The 18,598-nt window shown below is 41.1% G+C and overlaps 1 non-coding gene across 1 annotated transcript; it reads left to right on the forward strand.

Annotated features, from left to right (window-relative positions):
* Positions 1–243: 243 nt before the first annotated feature.
* On the forward strand, positions 244–350 carry LOC118677781. Its single transcript, XR_004974507.1, has one exon. It is a non-coding gene; the product is annotated as a U6 spliceosomal RNA (small nuclear RNA).
* Positions 351–18,598: the final 18,248 nt, after the last annotated feature.

Genomic DNA, 18,598 nt, shown 5'->3' on the forward strand with positions numbered 1-18,598 from the left:
GCAGTGGATCATCCCAGCTCCCTATAAATCATGCCAGTGTCCTGATGTGCCCACATAAAAAGCTATCCGTGATGCTTGGCTTCTGTGGCAAAAGATCCCGTCTTCCCCCATGAGACTGAATTTATCTGCTGCCCACTGTAAACCAGGGACACTTAGGATGCCCTTGGCAGTTGCCTTGGGGGCAAAATAACCAAATGTAATTGCTCAGTATTGAAGGCATTTTTTTTTAAAGAATAAAATATAGTGCTCGCTTCGGCAGCACATATACTAAAATTGGAACGATACAGAGAAGATTAGCATGGCCCCTGCGCAAGGATGACACGCAAATTTGTGAAGCGTTCCATATTTTTAGGATATATGCACCCCTATGTTCATAGCAGCACAATTCACCATAGCTAAGATCTGGAAACAGCCTAAGTGCCCATCAGTAGATGAATGGATTAGAAAACTGTGGTACATCTACACGATGGAATACTATGCTGCTCTAAAAAGGAAGGAACTCTTACCATTTGCAACGTCATGGATGGAACTGGAGAGCATTATGCTAAGTGAAATAAGCCAGTCAATGAAGGAAAAATACCACATGATCTCACTCATTCATGGATAATAGAGACCATTATAAACTTTTGAACAATAATAGATACAGAGGCAGAGCTCCCTCAAACAGATTGTCAAACTGCAGCAGGAAGGCCGGGGAGGGTTGCGGGGCAGGAGGTAGGGGGGTAAGAGATCAACTAAAGGACTTGTATGCATGCATAGAAGCATAACCAGTGGACATAAGACATGGGGGGATAGGGGAGGCTAGGGGACTGTCTAGGGCGGGGGGATAAAATGGACACATATGTAATACCCTTTGTAATACTTTAAGCAATAAAAAAAAAAAAAAAAAAAACAAAAAAAAAAAAAAGAATAAAATATAGTGTATCTAGCTGAGTTGGATGGGTTAATCAAGGGGATGCCATGAAATACATAATCATCAGGAGATCTAAAGACCAAAGGGAGAAAGAGGTTGGACACGAGAAAATGGTCAAAGAAAAGGACAGCCCTGGCCAGGTGGCCCAGTTGCTTGGAGTGTTGTCCCATAGACCAAAAAAGGTTGAGTTCAATTCTGGGTTGGGTCAGGTCAGGGTACATACGAAGGCAATCGATGTTTCTCTCTCTCTCTCTCTCTCTCTCTCTCTCTCTCTCTCTCCCCCCCCCCATAAAAACATATCCTTACGTGAGGATTAAATAAATAGATAGTTACTTACATTAAAAAAAATTCAATTGAAAGATCATGTGGGATGGGAATTAAAATATTCAGAAGGATCCAGTGAACCCAAATTAGGCTTAGCTTGACAGAAGATATTTTTATTGATTGTTTGATGGATTACCCTAAACCAAAACAAACCCTGAGGATTTGATGTGCATGAGTGACAGACAGCAACTAGGAGGGACTAGTAACTGAGCAAATTTGGCTGAAATCATCCTGACAAATGCTGTTGAGTAAAATGACGCTAGACAGTTGCTAGACATCAGCCCCATATCATTTGTGACCCAATGTGCCCTGACAGAAAAACGTATTTGCCCATCTTCCATAGATTGTGCAGTCAGAGAATGGGAATTCCTTTAAGTTACAAGCCCTGACAAGAGAGAAACTAAGCTAAAAACAGTGCTGGCTGAGGTCAGATGTGGGGAAAGCTATAGAGCAGGCACCAAAATCCCACAGGAAGACGAGTTGGAGGGGATTGAGAGCTGGGCTGAGGGCATGAACTGATTAGAAATGGAAGATGCTAAGCCCTATGTGTGCATATGTGTGAGTGTGTGTATGTTTGTGTGTGTTGAGGATAATCCCAGGCGAGGATCAGCAGGAGTTGAGGAGTAGGTAAAACAGGAAAAACTTAGAAATTTATAGTGAAGTTGCTGGACAGCTTTTTGCTAAATCAAAGCCTCCTTCAAGCCTCTATGCCCCATCTCAAGAGCACAGCCCTGCACCAGACCCAGACTGGATTTGCAGTACCTGCCTTGGATGGAGTCTCTTTGGGTGGAGTCTGCCTCACTCAGAGACACTGCAGAAGGAGCGGGCCCCAGCCCATCTTTGAACTATGCGACCCCACATTCCTGTCTCACCTCTGACTGAGACAGGAGTGGGCATCTCACGGAAGGGCAGAAAGCCCTCAGCTGGACAGCACCTACACTCTGTTCAAAAAAGATAAATTAAACCCTAGCTGGTTTCCTCAGTGGATAGAGCATCGGCCTGCGGACCAAAGGGTTCTGGGTTCGAATCCAGTCAAGGGCACGTACCTTGGTTGAAGGCTCCTTCCCAGTCTGGACCTTGGTTTGGGGTGCGTGCAGGAGGCAAACCAATCAATGTGCTTTTCTCACATTGGTGTTTCTCTCTTCTTTCCCTCTCTCTTCCACTCCCCCTAAAAATCAATGGAAAAATATCCTCTGGTGAGGATTAACAAACAAACAAACAAACAAACGAACAAAAAAGATAAACTGAATCAAGCAGATTTTCTCTCTTGGAAATGTGAACTAAGACATCGTAACAAATATATTCAAATGGCAGGAAGGTGAACTGTCTGGGTTAGAGCTGGGCAAGAGAGGCCATAGAGGGTCATGGGGGATTGGAAACCTTGATGAAGCAAAGGCAGCTGATGATAGAAAGAGAAGAACATGGCAGAGATATGCTGAGAAATGAGGAAATGTGGAAAGAAATAATCTGCCCTTGGAGGAAGAAGGCTGATCCCTAGAGCTGTGTTGATTTCGACAGTGTTTGCAGTTTGTGGTCCTGTTCCAGTCTGTGAGTATGTATCCTTACAACATCACTCTGTCCCCTTTTCTTGTGTTCTGAATGGGTCTCTGTTGCCTTAACCACAAGCATCCAACTAAAACAGAAGGGCACAAACAGTTGTGGTTCCCAATAGAAGAGCTACTAGTAAATGGGTATATAAGAAAAATGCCCCCTTCTTCTCAACACCCTTACGAGGCCACCATAGGGACAGGTCCAGAGTGCTATGGTGGGGCTCAGAGCATCTTTTGGGGGCTGTTTATTCTCTAGTTCTTCACAGTGCCCCTCCCACCATCTTCCTGGATTATGAATGTTCTGCTCATTCTCCGTAGGGTTCTAACTATAAGTTGCTAGAATTTATAACCTCACAATAACATTTTAAGCCACTGGTAATTTCAGCCCCAGTGCCCAGTAGAACACCTATACAAATGATATTGGACAGTGAGTCCAGTAGCTGCAGAGCAAACTCCCGAGTTTATGGGAAAAGAGAAGTTCACATCACCTTGGACTTATCTTCTCTGTGTCTCCCACTCTTTATCTGTAAAATGGGGACTGTAACCATAATGATGAGAAATTAAATGAATCAACACCGTCAAAGCATTTAGAAGAATATCAGGGAATATTAAACCCCTAATATATGTAAGTAATTGTGTTCCATGGCCCACTGGAATGCTCCCCTCTCCCTCCCTAACTTGGATGCCCATTAAAGGTGAAGATGTACCTTTAAGGTTGGCTTAACGTCTTTGACCTAACACCCTCATGCTGACTGCTTCCTCCTTCCATTGCTGAACTTGCCTTGTATACATTTCATGTCTGGAAGATACTTCATGTGTTAATGGAGAGGAGTCCATTTTATCTTTGACTTTCTGAAAAGTCAAAGGTATCATTGGACTTTCAATGGAGGAACGTTAAGGCTACTCAGAGAGGGATTTGGGGCAATTCTACCCTTAACATAAACATAGACCTTTGCTTCCCCCATTTAACCTAATGGTCAACTAGAAAGCATGGCCATGGTATCTACAAGCCTAGCTCAGCATGAAGCAATGTAGTCTAAAGTATCCCCTGGTTATTCTCTGGGCTGCTAAAAAGAGCAAATACTAAAAGTGACAAAAAGATTCATTACAATTGCACAACATCAACAAAATAATTATGACCATTTATTATGTACACCCACCAAAAACAAAGCGTTATGCTGACCACTTTATACAGAATATCCATTCCTCCTTCAAGAAGTCTGTGAAGTATAGAGCTTTTCCACTTTATTTTTATTGATGAGGAGACTGAGGCCTCAAGATGTTAAATGGTTTTTCCAAGCTAAATAGCTAGCCAAGATCGGAACCCAAGTTCATCTGCTTACAGAGGCCAAGTTCTTGGTCTTTATACCACATGGGACATGATAACCCAACTGGGTTCAATAGAAGCCGGCCTACACATGTGCTGTCCCATTCTGGGCATCTTGGAAACCACAAAAGAGAAAAACAGACTTTAGGAATAAACAGAAGTATGTTGAGCCCATTTGTAACTTCTTTTTCCTGTTCTGTTTTTAAGGACAGCAATAAATAACTGAGCAGGTTCTCCTTTTCAGACAAACAGATTCTAAGCTAAAACATTATGTATACATTTGGGGAAACTAAAAGTTTCAGAACAGAGATTTAAAAACAAAGCAGGTCATTGACCAAAAATATACTTAGACACATTTCATGTGAATCTTATTTGGCTCGGAGACTTCTCTATGAATTTCCAGAGGCCCTTCAAGGAAATGATGGCACTCAGGGTGGTGAAAGCGGCAGGAGTCTTTGTCTCTCTTCCCCCACCCACCTCACTTGGTAGCCCTGCTTTTGCACACGTTTTGCACACTATTGAGAGGGAGCGAGTGGTCACATGCAGCTTAAATGTTACTTGTGGGAGAGTACAGTTAAGAAGGGGAGGGGAGACAGCTTCTTTTCTAAAAGAATTGGTGTTTGACGTAGCTCTGTGATGCAGACACCATGGTTCCGTAGGAAGATCTAACCAGGAGAATGACTATGGCGCGCATAAGGATTGCAGGTTTTGCTGGTCAAAAACTTTCGGGTGGGGAGATATTCGTACATCAAACTCAGTGTCTCCTATGGCCATGACAGTTGCCTGTCAGTCTGCCCAGCTGGCGCAGCTTGGATATGAGAGAGAAGATGACTTTCCCTTTCGCCCTCCCCTCCTCCCAGTACCCTGGCCCCCTCCCCCCATACTTTACAAAACCATGTGGATTTGCTGAACAGGTGTGTAAAATTAATTATACTGTGAGTGCTTGGTAACCAATGAATTGTAAATTGTACATTATTAAAACAGCATCAGAGCTCTGACTGATCTATTATTCTTTGGGGAATGAACAAAGATAAGAGCTTTATGCGATTTAGAGGCCTTTCTTGCCACCATTCAGCAGGCAAGGAGAGGAAATATCAAGTAGTTTTTTTTGTTTTGTTTTGTTTTTCTGCAAGTTGAATTAAATAGAAAGGGTATTCTTTTTTCCCCCCTGTTATTAAATCATTATATGTGCCCTCACATTTCTGTCTGTAGCATCTAATAGGGTAGTGTACACTCAATAACCGCTATTCTGCAGTGATTGTGATAATATGTATCCATATATGCTCACACACAAACGCAGTGCCATGTCAACCTAATGTGCACAGGAGACATATGACATGACATGGCATGGTAATAAAATAAATTGTGTTGATGTAGTGCTTCCCTGGAACAGCTCAGAACAAATTCAGAGCAACAGTGGGAGACATAAAACACAGCGGCTGACTATGCGCCAGGAGCTTGTGGCTTCAGCTGAAAGGAAGAATCTGGAAGAAACAGGGTTTTATTTGCCGCTTCCTTCTAGACACAACAGGATTACCCCTGGGAGTCGCTTGTGAATCTCCGTGTTTTTCTGAACTATCTCCCCTGCACAGAATTGCTCAGAGTCTTTCTACCTGCCCTGATCATCCCTTCCAGGCACATCGCACAATTCTCCACGGAAACTTTCTCTTTCCATAGCTGGCCAAGCCTGCAGTTCTTGGGAATGTACCTGTCATCAGCCAGGCAGCATTATCCTTACCAGCAGGCATTCTAGCTAAGAGCCCCGAAACAGGAACAAGGAAAGCCACACCTTATTCCACCCCCCAAATAAATAGACATTGATAAACCCACCATTTCAGGACGAAATAGGATGCCTTAGAACTGGGCTGTCCCTGAACGCTGTTTAGGACCAGCCATGTAATTGGGGGGCCCAGTGCAAAGAGAAAACACAGGCCCCTTGTTCAAAACGTCTGAAGAATTTCAAGAGTGATAGCAGAGCATTAAACCAAGGGTGGGCTCTTCTATATAGAGCAGCGGTTCTCAACCTCCCTAACGCCGCGACCCTTTCATACAGTTCCTCATGTTGTGGTGACCCCCACCATAACATTATTTCCGTTGCTACTTCATAACTGTAATTTTGCTACTGTAAACAATATGTAATTATATATGTGTTTTCCGATGGTCTTAGGCAACCCCTGTGAAAGGGTCGTTCGACCCCTAAAGCGGTCGCGACCCACAGGTGGAGAGCCGCTGATGTAGAGGGTCCTGAGCAACGCCACAGGTTGCACACCAGGAAGCCAGCAGAGGCACCCCTGCCCAATGGTTTGTGAGGGCTGCTGTATGCTCAGTGAGCTTTAATCTTCCAGCAGCCTGACTGAGCCAGCAGACAATTTCAGCCTTTCTTCTGCCCAGAGAAAGACAGTGCCATCCATTCTCTTTTCCACGGGAGGCACAGTGGGATCACCTCTCCCGTCTCCGTGGTCAGAGAGTAGCCATTCTGAATATGAAAATGTGATGGCAAAGAGACAGGCTGAAGGGAAACGATATTTTATGATCAAGCATGAAAAAGTTATGTGTGTGGGATGGAGCTCAAAGGTGCATGTGAGGGGCAGGCAGAGAAAAATTGCCATAGAATAGACAGAAATCAACTCTCTGAGAGAATTTATATTCTCAGATACATCCTCAGGATTCTTCTGAGCACCACATTGTGGCCGTTTTCTTGTTCTCCAAAGAGCTCCTATGATTTTGAGGGAAACATGACAACAGTTTCTTTTGTTCTGCTTCAAATGAGCATATTCTCACCTATGCCTTTGTATATTCATTGGGTACAAGGAAGAGGGAGAGATGACCAGAGGACATGCGGGTATCGTGGCGTGGCGGGGTTGATGGTAGGGAGGAGTTGGGGAAGGAGCCATCAAACAAATGGCTCTGGGAGAATGATGTCATCACAGCAGAGAGAGCAGGTGGAGGGCGGCAGGAGGACCGGAGGAGGCGTGTGAATGAGCTGTACCCAGCCCAGCACGTCTAGCTTCCTGCAGGGCCTGCTGATTCCTCGGTGACCTCGTCGCCTCTGTGAACACCTCAACCGGGCTATTGTCCTAGAAGGACAGGCGTGTTCAGGCACGCTTCTTCCTTTCAGCATCCTTCCCTGTCGCCGGAAATGCTTGTGTGCCCTTTAGAGGAATGAATAGATCAGGCCAGAGAGAGCAGTGGTCTGGGTAATAAATTTGGTTACAACAAAAAAGGAAAAAAAAAATTAAAAAAGAACAGCATGTCTTATAATTCATTTGCCACTTTGTTGCAGAAGATGGGTTGTGCTTTCGACACAGAGGGACACCAGTTGGGAAAATAGTCTGCAAAGGGGGCGTGAACGTGCCTCTCTTCTGGCAGCACTGGACTCGCCTCTGCTGGCCATCAGAAGACTGAGCCACAAGGTGGAACCTGCACGGGCGGGGACGGGAGAGGAGGCTCCTGCAGGCGGCCGGCCCTGTTGACGATGCAGTGTGCCCTAAAATTCAAGAGAGGGCAGCAGATAACTGACTGCCTGCAGGGCCAGGAAAGCCTGTAACCTGAGGAATGTCAGCAGGAAAATTTGCTGGTTTATCACAACTCATGTCAGGCAAGGATTAGCTGTGCCAGAAATGTGTGTTTCTAGAACTGTGTGCTAAATGGAAAAGCAAATGTTTGGTTAATGGGAGCTAATGAGCTTTGGTGATGTTGAGGGCAAGTGCAGGCCTATTGCCCACCATGGCGGCCTCGTACCACGTTATTTAGTGATTTCAAAACAAACAAACAAACGAACAAAAACTTGTGATGTCAGCAAAGTCAGGGCCTGAATACAAGAGAAACGGTCCTGCAGTACGAGGTAGAGAGGCTGACGTTATGCTTCTGCTATCTTGTAAGTGCTCTTGCTGATTCTCTGAAATGAGCAGGACCAGCCCCTTCCTGCCTGGTAAATCCCACAGGGTGTGAGACCCAGGATATGACAGAAAGGCGATTCTCTTTGAGATTTTCCAGTGACTCCAGAAGAAAGTTTGTGATGGGAAGGACTGGCCCCAACTGGAGGTTGGGATTTCAGAAGGCTGGCGCAGGTGGGGTGGAGAGGAAAAGATTGCTAAAGGGGAAGAGGCCTGAAGTGCTTGGGTTGAAACCACAGTTCTCAACTCCATCCTGCCAAGGTAAGATAGGATTTCATCCCTGAGGTGACCCCGTGGACCTCTTTATGATCCTGTGTGCTGAAAAGAGTGCTAATCAGGTGTCGACCCCAAACACAGCTTCCCTGAGAAGTTCTTCTGTGTCTTTTGGCAAGAAGGAGCAGTGAACAAAAAGGAAATCTTATTTTTAAAATAAGCCCTGAAATAATATTGCAAGGCTTATGAAACCTATCATTTTTCTGTTTGACTTGGTTTTAAGTAATTATTTTTATTCTTGATTTTTTTTTTATTAAAAGCATTCTAAAATCATTTCAATCTACCAAGAGAATACCAGACTACATAAGGAATCTAGAAGATGTTGCCTCTTACAAGTTGAACCCTCTGTTTATTTTGAGCATGTTTTTAATTTCTAGAAAGACTTAAAGATTATTTTTTACTCCATCAATAAGTCAGAATATTTGAGACTGACAAATCAGAATATTTAAATTGTAAAGGGCTTCCATTAAGACTTGGGGAAACGCACCTTATCTTTTTTATTTTTTTGGCAACCTAAAAGTTAACATCTGCTGTACTGTCTTCAGCCATGGGCAAACTATGGCCCGCGGGCCGGATCCTGCCTGTTTGAAATGAATAAAACTAAAAAAAAAAAAAAAAAAAAAAAAAAGACTGTACCCTTTTATGTAATGATGTTTACTTTGAATTTATATTAGTTCACACAAACACTCCATCCATGCTTTTGTTCCGGCCCTCCGGTCCAGTTTAAGAACCCATTGTGGCCCTCGAGTCAAAAAGTTTGCTCACCCCTGGATACACACACCTGATGCTAGGCAAAGAGTTTCTGAGAAATATGCCCTAACATTTTGGACTGATGGAACATTAAACAATGACTACGGAGTTGAGAAAATTGGACCCTTTTTAGATGCTGGCGATCACAGGATTCTCTTCACATGTGTAATCATAAAAACCAGACTTGGCAAGAGCTAACCGAGCTCCAGCAGACTGTGTATTTCTTTGTATTCTCTAAAATATTGAGGCAGGAGATTATTTTCACTGTTGTTTCACATGTCATGAAATCAGAGCTGCCAATCGATAAACAAATTGCTAGGGTCTCTAGTGCCTCGAAGGGTCATTGAGGACACATGAGGCACTTGTAGGCAGGTCTGCTTGGACTCTACTTGCAGAATAACATAATCCAGAATGATCCTGGGGTCTTTCGCCTCAGAATGACTCCAAATGAAAGGATGCATTTCTCTCTTCCAGAGCAGTCGGTTCTAGAGTTTCAAAAAAAATAGATTGTTCTCTGAGGAACACAGATCTCTCAGGGATGACCCCAGCCAGTCCTCAAATTACAAATGCAAATGAAAAAAAAAGAAAGAAAAAAGAAGGCTAGGTTTAAGGAATTTTTACAAGAGGAAAAAAAGAATACATGCATCAGAACAAACATGAACCTGATATTGTATACCTACACTATCTATTGAGCTTGACTAAATCTCCTTGACCAGAAGTTGAAGGCCTGAGTTTTGCTGGCAGCTCTGTCCCTACCTCCAGTCATTTTACAAAACGCACATTTGTACCTTTCAGAGCCTCAGTTTTCTTAGCAATAAAGTGAGAAAATTTGATTTTATATAAAAAGTCTTATTTTATAGGATTCACTGAAGTACTGCCGTTGACACATTAAACTCCCAAACATTCGTCTCTTTCTCCTGCTGAAGTGATCTCAGTTTTAGTTTATGGCAAAGCATAGCTACTAGAAACCATTGGTACATTATAAGCCTACGGTATCAAAGGTATCCTTTTCTAAGCCATGAAGAAATATACAAATATTATGCAGTTTTCCACTGTAGTCTTTTTGGCAAATACCGCTTGGTGTATTGTGTACCACTCTTGTGTCAGGTCTTTGACTTTCAAAATTGCTTCTCTACCAGATGATACTATTAGGGTTACAGATTGCTTAGCCCTGAATCTAGGTGTTTATGTGTGAAGTCGCTTCCTCTGTCCCTACCCTCAGCACCTGTCTCAGCTCCGTCACACTTAGCAATCTATCAGAAAATAGATCGAAAGCAAACAAGCATGCTGCCTGCCCATTTTCACAGCAAAAGCAACAGATATTGAGGCCACCATTTTAATTTCCCGTGAGCTATCATCTATTGACCTCTGCCTTCTCACCACTGCAGTTCCTTCTCACTCCCCAGACGCCATCTGCCCTCAAATCCTTTCTCTTCCATCAACATTTAGGTCATGCATGTCTTCTGTGTACAGATTACCTCTGGGTTTTTCTGGAGAAAAAGATATGACAGAAAATAATTCCTGCACTTAAAAGGTTTAACATATTGGTCTCCCTAAAATATTTGCACATTTTTGAAAAATGTATCTTCCATATTGGGGACCCAACTGCACACACACTCCTTACTCCTCCATTCTTGTTAACTCCATTTTTCGTACTGGATCATTTTAGATAATAGAAGATGAAAAGGGGAAGGAATGATTAGAGGAAAGGAACTAAGATATGCTGAATATTTCATGTGCCTGGTACTATGTTAAGGGCTTTGCACACATAATCCTCAAAAGGACTCATTACTAAGTATGAGTCCTTCCATTATAAAAGGAAGTTCAAATAAGGCACTGAGAGGGTAAGTACCTTGTCTGAGGCCACACAGTAAGTGGCAGAACTCAGAACCTTATTCCACAAACTTATGTTCCCATTTATAGTTTTTATTCAATTTTGAAAGAATTAAAGCTATTCTATCCACTGCTTTCAAATTTATAAAAGCCTATATACAGTTTTACTAAGAAGAAATCAAATTAAGTCACCATTAATTGTACCATATCCCAATTTTACACGCACACATTATTTTAACATTTGATAGCCATGAATGAAGACAGTTCCAAGGCAAACACAACAGTTGGGGCAAGACCAGTAAGACTATTTTTCTACATCATGTTAGAGGCAATCCCTTAGGATGATGTAATATACTAGGGGAAATGAAATATTTTTCTAAATTTGTTTATCCAGAAGATTCTCCTTACCATGAAATGAAAGTAATACTGCTCATGGGTGCCGGTGCAGATGTACCTTCTCCAAACATTTTTTAGGTCATCACATAGATGCAATGAGATAATATAATATGGTAATGGCATCTAAAAGGGTAAAAAATGCCCCTAGGAAATTTAAGATTTAATGGAATAAGTAAAGCACAGTAGGTTATTATGGATGTTTCAACTTAGAAAGATTGAAATGGGAAGCAAGGGTACAGTGGACTCTGTATCTTAACCATAGACTTGTCTTAAGCATAGACTTGTCCTAGGGACACAATCCCTCCCTCACTTTGGAGGCAGCTCCCTCCTGGGCAGTACCACTTCCCTCTTCACACTAGATATTGTTGCCATGACCTTCTGTTGCTATTGTATTAACCTCTCCTCTTTACTTGATTAGAGCTCCTGAAAAATTAGGAAGTGATGTCAATAAGAAGGAGAAAGACACCATGTGTGGCATAACAGTAATAGCCTAAAGAACATTTTGTGGTTACACTACAGTTTCTCAAAATGGGGTTCCTGAAAGGCTTGCCTCAGATTCACCAGGGAATTGCTAAAATTCATATTCCTGCTTCCTACCCTACACCTGGTTAATCAAAATCTCAGTAGTGGGAAGGAGGAATGGGTGGAACTTAGGGATCTAAAGTTTAGGAATCTCTCCAGATTTTATATATATATATAATCATTGTCCTGTAAAATATTTTCTTTCATATATGTTTAATTTTTGTATCTTTCATTGTATCTTTCAGGAACCTTCTATGCTAGGTAATTATTATTACATACCCATTTTACAGAGGTGCATTGAAACTTGGAAAAGTTACTTGTGTGAAGGGACACAACTAATTAGTTACAGAGCTCTGAGTAGCAACCAGAGCTCTGGTTTGGCCAGAGAGCCTGTGGCCCTGCCCCACGCCACTCTGCTTCTAGTGACTGGAGGGTGGGTCTGCACACACAGCTGTGGTGGATATACTTGTAAAGGATAACATAGTGTTAAAATTCTTTTATGCTTTTAGTCTTGTTTCTAAAAATTCATCACCAAACCCAAAGTTGCACAAAATTTCTCCTGTGTTATAGTTTTGCACTTTGCATTTAGGTTTATGATTGCTCTCGAGTTAATCTTTATGAAATATGTAAGGTTTGCCCTATTTGGTTTGGCTCAGTAGATAGAGCATCGGCCTTCGGACTGAAGGATCCTGGGTTCGATTCCAGTCAAGGGCACATGCCCAGGTTGTGGGCTCAGTCCTCAGTGGGGAGTGTGCAGGAGGCAACCAATCAATGATTCTCTCTCATCATTGATGTTCATATCTTTCTCTCCCTCTCCCTTCCTCTCTGAAATCAATAAAAATATATTTTTTAAAAATGAAATATGTAAGATTTGTGTCTAAGTTCTCTTTCTTTCTCTCTTTCTCTTTCTTTCTTTCTTTCTTTCTTTCTTTCTTTCTTTCTTTCTTTCTTTCTTTTTGCATATGGACATTGAATTTTTCCAGCATCATTTATTGAAAAGACTATCCTTTCTCCATGGAATTGCTTTTGCTCCTTCATCAAAGAGCTTTGAAATACTTGATCCTTGTTATAAAAATACTTTACCTCTGTTCTCTTCTTTATAAGGCAGCCTGATAAGTCCTGCATTTAATAATTATTTGCTTAGGGTTTGAACCCTACCTTCTTAAGAAAGAACATGAGGCAATTTGAGATTAGAATGTGGACTGAGATAAACCACTTCCGAGGTGTTGGAATAGAATCCATCCACGCTGAGTTTTGTGGCCCAGGGTTAGAGATAGTGAAAGCAGGTGCTAGGCCTGACCACCACTTCACCTTTTGAACTTCTGCCTCCTTCACTGAAAAATGAGAAGCAAGTTACAAGACATATTTCAGGTTACTAATCACAGGCATCTACGTAAAGTTCCCAGTAGGGGTAATGAAACTTCTATCTGTAAAAGGTTTTTTCAGTTATTCAGCATGATTGTGTTTTCAGTGGTGACGCATGAAGGTTCACTGCATTTATTGTGGCTGATCTAGCCTGTGCCACTTCACCAATCCACGAGGAAGAGGCCTAAGACATACATGCAGATACCTGATCACACATTTCCTGGATGCCCCTGCCTGCTGCTTCCACCCTGACCTATCACATCCTGGCCCCACATTTTCAACTCTGGCACTGAGGTGTCTTTGTTTACTTGGGTCGTGAATGTTTCTTTCTTCTTAGGGGACACACGGGATCTGTTCTGCCTCTCTTCTCTTCTTCACAGCTTCTTCTTCCAACTTTCTTTGCCCAAGGCTGACCATACTCCCTCATTCTCAAGAACACACAGCGCATCCATTTTCCCTATTTAAGGCAGTCAAAGGCTTTTAAAGATAATGACAATCTCTCAACTGCAATTTTGAGTTGCAAAGAATTTGCGAGATTTGCTGGCACAGGGAGTTACAGGAATGTTCTTCTAGTACTTTGTGGTCTGGATTCCCTGGAGGGTCAGGAATCTACGGCAAACAAGTCATGTGAAAATAATTATACTATAGCACGGGTGGTGGTGGCTGTTTGGGGGATAAGGAAGAGAAGCATCATTTAATTTTTGCAGAAGAGGTGATAGTTGAGTCTTGAAGGATGGTGAGAAGTGCAGCAACAGCCTAGACGGGCAGTGGGGGTCGTGAGATCCAACAAGAGTAACACCATGTGCAGAGAAAGAGAAACATGAAAGAACATACCCTTTGGATGTTGTATAGGTCAGCCCTACCCACAGGTGGGCAAGTTGACTTAGCTGGTTTGGCTGGCTGAGCAGGTGCCCCCGCCCTGCACTGTGCGCATCCTTCTGAGCCTGCCCTCTTCTTAACGCTCAGGAAATCGATCATGCTGTCAAGATTAGAGAGAAAAGCATGGCTTGCCATCCAGCACATGCAGGACAAGACCTGAGGTACAACTGAAGCATAGAATGCGTGCTTGAAGGCAGCCAGAAATGGAGGGGAGAAAAGATTGGTGGGGAATGATGACTGAAGGATCTTTACATCCAGGCCCTGGGTTCCTTTTGCATCTTGTGGTGCAGTTCTAAGGAGTAAGCCTAGTGCCAAGCGTGGGGATCTGAAGGAAGTATGAGAATTGCTATGCTCATCGGGCAATGGCAGTGATCTCTAGGAACCAAATCATCTGGCACCTTGTTCTTGGACTTCCCAAACTCCAGAACTGTGAGAAATAAATGTTTGCCAGGCTATGATGCATTGTCATAGCAGCCCACACTGACAATGATAAGGAATCCAGAAAGAGCGGCAGGTTTGCAGGAGATCATAAATCCTGATTCAAATCTACAGCACTTCCGAGGTGGAGAGCACCTGAGGCGGTTAGGTATATTGGTCCTAAGCGCAATTGTGATTCAGGGTTGATGAAGGGGCAAAGGAGTAACTGTGAGCAGTGGGAAGATAGCCTATTAAGTGGGTATTTCTAATTCAGTTTCACAAATACTTTAGCATGCCCTGGTTAGGCACGGTAGCACGTGCAAGGAAGAATCACGCATAGCCTTCTACTGAGGAGCCCACTTTGTTTTTATTTTGGCCATGGACTCAGCTTTAACATGCATGAAAAGTGTTTCCAAGAATTATTGCTGAAGTAGGTGTAAGATTTATGTCTACAAGTTTAGGTCTATTTTCCTGGCTTCCTCTGATGTTTGACATAAGTATGTCCCTCTTTCCTTCTTTCTTTTCTTTTTTTTTCCCCTTTCATTTTACTTATCAGATTAAACCACATTCTAGGATCTGATAAACATGACAATTGATTTGTTCTTTATTTTCTATCCTGCATAAATGCTTAACTATACCATGGTTAACTTATAGCAGTCCAAAAAAAATGCAGGGTGTATCTTTACGGAAATCTCCAATCTTAGAATTTAAAGTGGAGAGAGAATGGAGGAAGGTTTATACAGTTTCCTTATTTTTTAGTGAAACTCCGGCAAGATATTTTTCTGTATGTTGGTTAACTACTTTTAGCTAAACACACACACGCGAGCGCGCGCGCGCGCGCACACACACACACACACACACACACACACACACAGTCTCTCAATTGATTACTGAAGTTTAAGCTTATGAAGGGTGTAGTAAATATTTTTTAAAATGCTTAAAATATTTAAGAAAATATTTAAAACATTTCAGTAAATAAAAAACATTCTAAAATATGAATTTGCATAAAGAGCTAATTGTAGGACTGCAGTACTTGCCTTTGGAAATTAAACTTTGGAATAAAAGATTTTTAAATTTGAATTTAATATGCATACTGAAAGTGCTGAAATGCACTTTCTATCATAACGAATTGAGAACAGTAATTCAAAGCAAATGATGGTGTCTTGGTCCACCAAGAATTTGCATATTTTGCCAATATTTAATGTAATTTCTTAGAAGATTCTTTTCTAAAGTATGAGATCTCTTATTGGGGAAAAATGTGGGTGGATTCACATAGAGAATTTATCTTGAGTCTCTTTATAAACATTTTAAAGTTCAGTTCTTTAGTCACATTTTAGCCAGTGGAATGCAGGTAACACATTTTGTTCTTCTTTCCCCAGAAACTGGTGTGTTTATTCTTTTATGGACTCAGAGGGGCTTTTGAAATTAACTTCAATTTTTACGGCCCTCTTTTCATATCCCATGTGTGAATTTACTGTGGAGTCTTATGAATGATGGAATTTCAGCCGCCTTCCTACTGAATTGCTTTGCTTGGGTGAGTATAGAAAACCTTTGCAATGTGGTTCAGACCTGAGTTTTAGCACTTAGGGGAAACTTTTTAGAACAAGCCAGGATATGAATCAATATGAAGGAGGCACTTGAACACAAAACACACTTTTAAAAATTCATTGAAAAACTGAAAGCATTCTTCAATTAAGGGCATAGACCAGGGGTCCTCAAACTACGGCCTGCGGGCCACATACAAATACAAATATTGTATTTGTTCCCATTTTGTTTTTTTACTTCAAAATAAGATATGTGCAGTGTGCATAGGAATTGGTTCATAGTTTTTTTTTTTTTTTTTTTAACTATAGTCCGGCCCTCCAACGGTCTGAGGGACAGTGAACTGGCCCCCCGTTTAAAAAGTTTGAGGACCCCTGGCATAGACTTTAGTTTGTCCCCCATTTTTATGTTCTCATTTTTAAAGTATTGATTTTATTATTGCTCAATATAGAATTCTAAGTAAAATCGCAACCCTAAAGCCTTTGGGGTAATGGTTCTAATTAATATAATTAATATCTTAGCAAAATATCATGGGTTATAATTAAAAGAAATCATCTGGGTCTAAAGAATGCCTACTGAGGGCAGCCCTATTAAGAATAATTCTGAGGAAGCTAAATTAATTTCCTGGACTTGCAAAGCAGCAAAAGGAAGGTTTTTCTTCCTTATAAGCCTGCAGGGTTTGATGTTTGGCCCTGTTGAGATCCAAGGACTATCTGGGCTGATTAACATGTATATAATTAAAGAATGCCAGCTAGGGCAGAGCCAGTTCTATTCGGTTCTGTACTACTGTGAAGTAATTTCTTTATGTCTGCATTATTTACCGTGTGTGCGTGTGTGTGTGTTTTGGGGGTAGGAGGTCTAGTTTCCCTGGACATCATCCTGCTGCCTTCTTTAGGATTACTGCAGACTCCAAAGAGTAGACAAGCTTTTCCTAGCATTCAAAGTAGATTTTCTTTCTGCTTATATTACCATTTTTAAGCCACATTTTTCATCACATGGTAAGAAACACTGTAAATAATTGAAGTGATCCATCAAGAGCCCCATTCTTGATAATGAAAAATTGCATAACTCAGTAGAAGTCAATTAAAAACCACAAACTTCAGAAGCCTTTGCTCAGTGAAGATTTATTATTATAGAAGGCATTTAATACAATAGATTGGGAGGTCAAAATTTTTTAAAGTTCTAAAAATTCAGTTAAAGCTTGACAATGACCTTGAGTAATAATATTTACACAATATCAAAGTCTATTAGTTCTTTGAAATGAAAAGGGTTTATTTTTTTCTTTCTTTAACATTAGGTATCTGAGATGTTTAAGATTTTATAACCAAATTTGAAACAACATCCCACTGTGGGACACTTTTTTTTTCTGTTGAAGCTTTTAAATGATTCGTACTCTTTGGTTGTGCCTATACAATGAAAAGTAGACAAATGAAGTGAGAGAAGTCAGGATATTTTCCTCTGTTCAACCAACTATCTGAACAATTAGAACTTGCTAGATAAATGAACTCAAAATGTTTTTGTTATCTGGTTGCTTGGTTAGGACACAACCAACATTTTAATAGAATGTAATAACTTACACAACTGCATATAATTTTTAAAAAACAAACACTTGACTTTGTTTCTTTAGATACATCCAATGCTGCGTTAAGAGCCTAAGGAGAAAACGCCAACTGTCTAAAATGTAATATCTATAATATTTCCTTCCCTTTTAGCAGTTTTTCATGCCCAAAATATAAAATTAACAAAAGAGCAATACTTATCTTCAAAAAACAAAAATATTTATCCATTGACTCTGAGCCTCATAATCTTCCCAGCCTAAGTTTACAATGAGCCTAAAGGCTTAGGTAGGTTCAGCAATCAGGCTGACAGATGCTTAACTCCAACCACCAGCACACATGTGACTTGCTTCCTACTGAAATTAAACTGCCAAATAAAAAGGAGGAATTGTCTCCCTTTTAATAACAAAGAACACAATCGTTAGAATTCTTCAGATTTGGAATTCCAGCAGCGTTGTGTTTTCCTCTTAATGTGTGACAAAAACGAATAGTATAAAAAGTAAAAATGAACATCTAAACAAGCAGTCCTTTGACTTTATAAGGCTCAACATCAAACATCAAATTCTAAAAATACCTAAGACTAGTGAATTGTCAAAGCTGAGGGGAGAACATGCTGGGGAGAGGGCAGATTTTTCTAACCTTTCCATTTATTTTAACCTATTAGCATTAACTTTGTTCATTTCTGTTGTGACACTACCAATCCCACTTACTAGGCACCATGATATTTCATTTTTCTATATGGGCATTTGACTTTGACCTCATAAAAAGTCCCTTGGGTCTATAATACTTTTATTCTTGTATAATCTGAAACAAATCCTTTCCTTTTAAAAATCAAACAGACCACGTTATACACACAGTTGACTATTTACAAAGCACCCAATTAAATCCTACTTAATTCTCACTCTAAAAATTCCTTGTAACTGGTGTGTAAAGTACTGATCACATTAAATGCACAATGTTCACAGGCCCTGACAGTCCCATCTAACCTAGAAAATATTACCTTCCTTAGAAAAGAAAGTCTTAGAAGTAAGGTTTTGAAGAAATGAGACCAGAAA

Source organism: Myotis myotis, unplaced genomic scaffold (assembly GCF_014108235.1).
Source record: "Myotis myotis isolate mMyoMyo1 unplaced genomic scaffold, mMyoMyo1.p scaffold_m19_p_2, whole genome shotgun sequence".
Lineage (NCBI taxonomy): Eukaryota > Metazoa > Chordata > Mammalia > Chiroptera > Vespertilionidae > Myotis > Myotis myotis.